At 36.7% G+C, this 6,403-nt stretch overlaps 1 long non-coding RNA gene across 1 annotated transcript; it reads left to right on the top strand.

Moving 5' to 3' along the window:
- Positions 1-462: 462 nt before the first annotated feature.
- LOC134738696 (uncharacterized) lies at positions 463-4,597 on the top strand. Its single transcript, XR_010124611.1, has 3 exons — positions 463-544; positions 2,141-2,292; positions 4,470-4,597. It is a non-coding gene; the product is annotated as an uncharacterized LOC134738696 (long non-coding RNA).
- Positions 4,598-6,403: the final 1,806 nt, after the last annotated feature.

Below are 6,403 nucleotides of genomic sequence, written 5' to 3'. Positions count from 1 at the left end.
TCTGTTTTTGGAGTTTTAAAAAATTCTCATAATTTTAAGAAAATGCAGAAAGCATATTCAGAAAAGGAGCCAAGGAAAAATGTTAGACACCACTTCAGATTTATCCAATATAATATTTACAAAGTGGTGGCTTTTTTCTTGGTGTAAGTTTTAATCTATTGGTATTAGCAATATCTGCTTTTCTCCTGCCTTGCTTTACACAGATTCATGATTTTCTAAAAACTGATGTTTTACTCAAATTGAGGTAGGTTCTTTTCTACTGTCTTACATAACTTTGGGTGCATAGACCAAGATTATTTATACACTGTAGAAGTCGATGGTATTAAATCTACTCAAGAAGTAAGAGAAGTCAGAGGCTAAGTCACGAAAAACCTTTGTCAAAAGACTGTAGGGTGAATGTGGTTTTTGCATCCAATGCTTTACCTGTGGGTCTAATATAGATTCTGTGCATTCATCTTCTGCAGGGACCATTTCAGTAGAGCCTTTTAAGACACATGTTTTGGAATGCACTCAAATGCGTGCTGCTGTATGACCAGCCTATTTGGTAAGGATTGCCCAAAACTTCTGTCTTGTCAGATTTAGATGTGGAGATTTTTTTGAGGAAATTGCATGTAGAAATTCTTCCATGAGTTCTGATAGGCACATGAAAAACATGCTTCTGAAAAACAGGTAGACGTCTGAGTACTTTGAGACACTCATCTACTACTATTGTTGAAGTGTTTCTTTTTTTGAATAAAATTTTAAATGGTATTACTATTACCCTAATTATACTATTGTTTATTTCACGGTTAAATTCTTTGCATCTTTTTTTTTCTTTTGAGAAAAAGCTAATGTGACGTGTATCTTCATAACTGCTATTGCCTTTTTAAAAATCTCTTTTTAAATGATGAATTTTACAACATTCCTGAAAGCTTAGGTTTGAGGTGTGTGCCTCTTACTAACATGAGGTATCAGTGCTGATCTCTAATGTTGCTTCTGTGCTACTTGAATTATCAGTTGGCAAAGCAAATTCTTGTCCATGGAGGATAGGGCTACACATATCTTCAGCAAGGTTTTAAATTTTTTTCTCTGTTGAGTTAAAATTATGTAAAAAGAAAAATCAACTGATGTTAATAATGCTGACACCTATTAAATAATTACTTTGGTTTTGTGATCATTCCATTTAACTGTTGCAATTGCCCCAATTCGTAGCTGAGAAAACTGTGACTTTAAAAAGTCATGTGATGCAGATATTGATTAGATAAACCAGTACGGCTCCTTGCAGTGCTGGGTAACTTGAGCATGTTGGCTGGATGATCTCTTTGTGATGATGTTTGTGTTAACAGCCCAGCATTAGAATGGGGACTTAATTGACAAACAGAACGGTTTACATTTTCTTTGAAGTAATATGTTTTAAGTTAGAAGAATAATTTTTATACCCAAAGCCACATTTTCTCATGTTAATTGTGTAGGTATATTTCTAGTTATTATTTGTTCATTGATACAGTCACTTAATGAATGCTGACTCTTAGCTGAATAAGGCTGGAAATAGGCAAGGCACCTGGCTTTGAGTATATAATCAAATAGGGGAAGTAATACAGAAATAATTAGAAAATCATGTAAGAAGGTCTAATACAAGTATTTTACAAAACAACTAGCTTTATCATATAACTTTCAACGTGAACATGACTTCCTAGTTAGGAAACCATTTTACCAAGAATGCAGGAAGTTAAGCCTTCATAATATTTACAAACACTCCAGAGTTAACTTTTTTTTTCTGCCTTGTAAATATCACCTCAAGTATTTGGTTTTGCCACAAAACATTAGATAAGCCCAATTTAAACTGTGATTCCTAATTCTGGAAATATGCAGATGCTACTAAAAGATAAGCTTCATTTTCAGTTCCCTCATGGCTGTTAGTCACCAGAAGAAGGGAGAGTCAATTTCCAATTTATTTCCAATGTTAAAACCTTCATTTTGAACATTGTTTCTCATTCTAGTTATAGCTACATCTTACCTCTTTGCAATGGTGGGAGACCCTTCCCTAAATTGCCCTCTTCTTTATGGACTGTTAAACTAGCAGAAAGCACTAATTAAATGATCATTAGCTTGAGGATGATTGATTACACTTAGATTTACATGTTGCCTTTTATGTTCAAAGAACTACTTAAGCATCAACTAATTAATCTGCAAGTGAAGAATACTTCCAGCATTACTCTATAATTAGACAATCTCAGGAGGAAACCAGAGGATTTCAAAGGGGAGTCAGATGGTTTTGCAGACTGCTACATCATTTATTTTTTCATCACTCAGGTAAAATGGCCAGACCTGAATCCAGTTGCCAACTCATTATTCTTATTTACAAATAAGTTCATTTTTAAAAGGCCAAAGTTGTATAACAGATGAGGAGTTGGAAATAAAAACAAATGAATAACCAAAAGTATTGCCTTTCATCTCAGCTGTTTGGGTTATTTTTAACACTTTATTTCCCATAAAGAGTGAAATTAAGCAAGTCTGTTTCATGACATGTGGTAGACTATCCTTTCTCTCTTTTCTTTCCCAGCATACTCTTATTTGCAAGTTATTGCTGTATATGTGTGTGTTTGTAGGTAGATAGAGAATTAATACTTCTTTTGGACTTTGGTTTCCTAGGTAATAAGAATTTGAGATAGGACAGATCCAAAATATATATGATGGGGCTGACAAACAGAATTTTATAAATATTTTTGGGAAGCAAATGTTTGTGATCATAAGAATGATTGACTGATAGAATGTTGGGAATCTGTTTGGTGTAATAATGCATACATTGAAGTAGAGTACATCTTTATAAATTCATCCCAAAATTATATTTAAAACCATAATGACTTTTGCACCAACCTAATACACATAGCAAGGACCTTGAATAGTAATAAAAGACAATCGTTTTACTCAGGCATCTCATCTGTATGTATAGGTCAGTAGGCCAGCTCTGACCTACACATACAGATTAGGTATGGTATTAAAATGATACTAAAATGTCAAGCCTCTGTTGGTCAGATGGCTGTTTATCAAACTTTCCTTGAAGCATAAGCAGTCTTCTCAGCTTTACAAAATAGAGGGATGTAGCAATAAGCAAATTCAGTTCAAGTTTCTGTTTTTGGTTGGTTTCAGATGGGCTTGTGTCGAATGCTAAATTTTCCCTAATTCAGCAACTAGCTTGTATATGAAAATTAAGTGTTTCTGGGGGAAACTGCACCATTTATTTTTTTGAAAGCTTATAGCTATGCATTGACTTGTATTAACTTCTCTCCCCCAATTCTTCACAGTAAATTAAAGTGATGATCTGTTTTTAGGTTAGAATTTGCTAAGTGAGTGTCTTTGGGAGCCGTCACTTAATTTTCTCACTAGTAGTATGCAGTTTCCAACCTGTCAAGGACAGCCTAGATTTACCATGCCACACAGGCATTCTGATACGAAATTCAAAAAGTTGGGATTGTTAGAAGAGCTAGAAAGCACAGATTACACTCAGTTGGACAAGGATAAACAGAAAGCACGCTTTTTTATGAAATCGGAGATTAAATGAGTTGATGGAATCAAGCCTAGACAGCCACATAAGCCAGAGTGGAAAATTATAGACTAAAATGCATCTGATACTGAAGAGAATGACTCTCTCCAAAAGCCCTCACTTTTTATTTGATTCAAGGAGTCTTTATAAGCTCAGCAAACCCTAAGATTTTAACAAGAAAAACAAAAGCCTCCAAACAGCATGGCTTTCATCCAGCGCTTTTGTGATTTACAAATGACCAGATTTAAAACTTTAATCATCTCACACCTAGGGATTTTTTGGATTTGTTTTAGTTTGTAAGGCATGTCCACAGACAAAATGACTCACAAAACCCAGAATCAGTCTAAACCCCCAATTGGCCCTATTCCTCTGTCAAATCAAGACAGTCAATTTTGCCCTGTGATTTCAGAGTGTCCCCAAGTGGCCCTTATATTGACGCAATGTTCATCTTGCAGCTATAATCACTGGTTTCTTTTGAAGTGTACTTAAGCTCTTGCTTAAGTAAATCCATTCATGGACAATTATTTAAGAGATTGGAAAATTCTTTGTTCACGTGAAACCTTTCTTCCTGAGCTTCCTTATAACTTGAGGTGATGACTTCTTTGGTCGACTCAATGCCGTGGTTCCCAGTCTGTGAGCCTGTTTTATAGAGGCAGTATAACAGGTGATGTGAAGCCTTGATATACATTTGGAAGGCATGTGGAAGCTAAGAAAGTGGCCTTTGAGAATCCCTGGTCACTTCTGAAATTGTAATTCTTAGGAAGTCACTGGAGCTAAGACTTCTTTTTAGAGGGAAACAGAAAAAGAAAATAATAGGACTATGAAGATCAGGTCTTGATCCTTTCAGAGTTGCTAATGCTAATGTCACTGTTCTTCTTTGTTTTTTTCTTCCAAAGATAGAATGACACTAGTTAGAAAAATAAAAGTCTATTATTTAACATTTCAGATTATGCCTCCAAATCCTATGGAAGTATAACAACCATAGAACAGACAACACCAACAGCATCAACAACAGAGAAACTCAGTCCAGGAGGATATGAAACCCTTTGTAGTAAAGCAAGCAACAGCCGTGAACATTTGTGTACATGTGTCTTTATGGTAGAATGATTTCTATTCCTTTGAGTATATACCCAGCAATGGGATTGCTGGGTCGAATGGTTCTGTTTTTAGCTCTTTGGGGAATCATTACGCTGCTTTCCACAACGGTTGAACTAATTTATACTCCCGCTGACAATGTGTAAGTGTTCCTTTTTCTCTGCAACCTGCCAGCATCTGTTTTTTTTTTTTTTTTAACTTTTTTTATAATAGCCATTTTGACTTGTGTGAGATGGCATCTCATTATGGTTTAGATTTGCATTTATCTCATGATCAGTGATGCTGAGCATTGTTTTGGTATGCTTGTTGGCTGTATGTATACCTTCTTTTGAAAAATGTCTGTTCATTTCATTTGAAAAGTTTCATTTCATTTCCTTTGCCAACTGCAGCACTATTCACAATAGCGAAGATAGGGAATCAACCTAAATATCCATCAATGACAGATTGGATAAGGAAAATGTGGTACATATACCCCATGGAATGCTATACAACCATAAAAAAGAACAAGATCGTGTTTTTTGCGGGAACATGGATGGAACTGGAGGCTATTATCCTTGGTAAACTAACACAGGAACAGAAAACCAAATACTGCATGTTATCACTTATAAGTGGGAGAAAAATGAGGAGAACTCATGAACACAAAGAAGGGAACAACAGACACTGGGGTCTACTCGAGGGTGGAAGGTGGGAGGAGGGAGAAGAGCAGAAAAAATAACTATTGAGTACTAGGCTTAGTACCTGGGTGATGAAATGATCTGTACATCAGACTTCTGTGACACAAGTTTACCTATCCTGCATATGTACCCTTGAACCTAAAAGTTTGAAAAAAGAGAAAGCAACAGCTAACTTAACCCATTCACTGATGTGCTACAACTTTCTCCCATAGGAAGATGCTCTCCCTAGCTAGTATCTTGTAGTGATTTAAAAGCACAGGTTGAAAAATCCCTACTTGCCTGTCCAGACTTGGGACTCCTCCGACTTCAGTTCTTTCATTTGCAAAATGGAATTGAGCACCTTCCTCGTGGAGGGTGACCAGAAGTCCTAGCTTGCCCAGGACACTCAGTTATAGCCAGTGATATGGTTTGGCTGTGTCTCCACCCAAATCTCACCTTAAATTGTAATAATCCCCATGTGTCAAGGGTGGGGCCAGGTGGAGATGATTGAATCATGGGGGTGGTTTTCCCTGTACTGTTCTTGTGGTAGTGAAAAGTCTCACGAGATCTGATGGCTTTATAAATGGGATTTCCCTGGCGCAATCTCTCTTGCCTGCCACCATGTAAGAAGTGACTTTGCTCCTTTTTTGCCTTCCACCATGATTGTGAGACCTCCCCAGCCACGTGGAACTGTGAGTCCATTACACTTCTTTTTCTTTATAAATTACCCAGTCTTGTGTATTTCTTTATTAGCAGCATGAGAACACATGAATATAGCAAATTTCCAGGGAACCCATCAGTGCTGGGAAAACTGATACATTTTATCACCCTCTATGAGAAAGAAATTAGAAAATGTGTGCAATATATATAACACAGTGCCTGGCACATAAGAAAAGCTCAATTTATGTTAGCTACTATTAAATGGATTGGAGGGGGTCAAACTTGATCTTCTTCACCCCACCGCAACATATGCATTTTATAAAATAAGAAGGAAACACAACGTTCCATGACCAGCTGTCAGATTGGGTCACAATCTTCCTGATGACCCTGAGGGACTTGGAGCAGTGTGTAATCCATCCAGGGTGGAGTGTGGAGTGCAGACAGGATGGGAATTGAACAGCCACATGAACAA

This window comes from Pongo pygmaeus, chromosome 19 (genome assembly GCF_028885625.2).
Source record: "Pongo pygmaeus isolate AG05252 chromosome 19, NHGRI_mPonPyg2-v2.0_pri, whole genome shotgun sequence".
NCBI lineage: Eukaryota > Metazoa > Chordata > Mammalia > Primates > Hominidae > Pongo > Pongo pygmaeus.
This window is presented reverse-complemented; position numbering and strand designations above follow the sequence as displayed.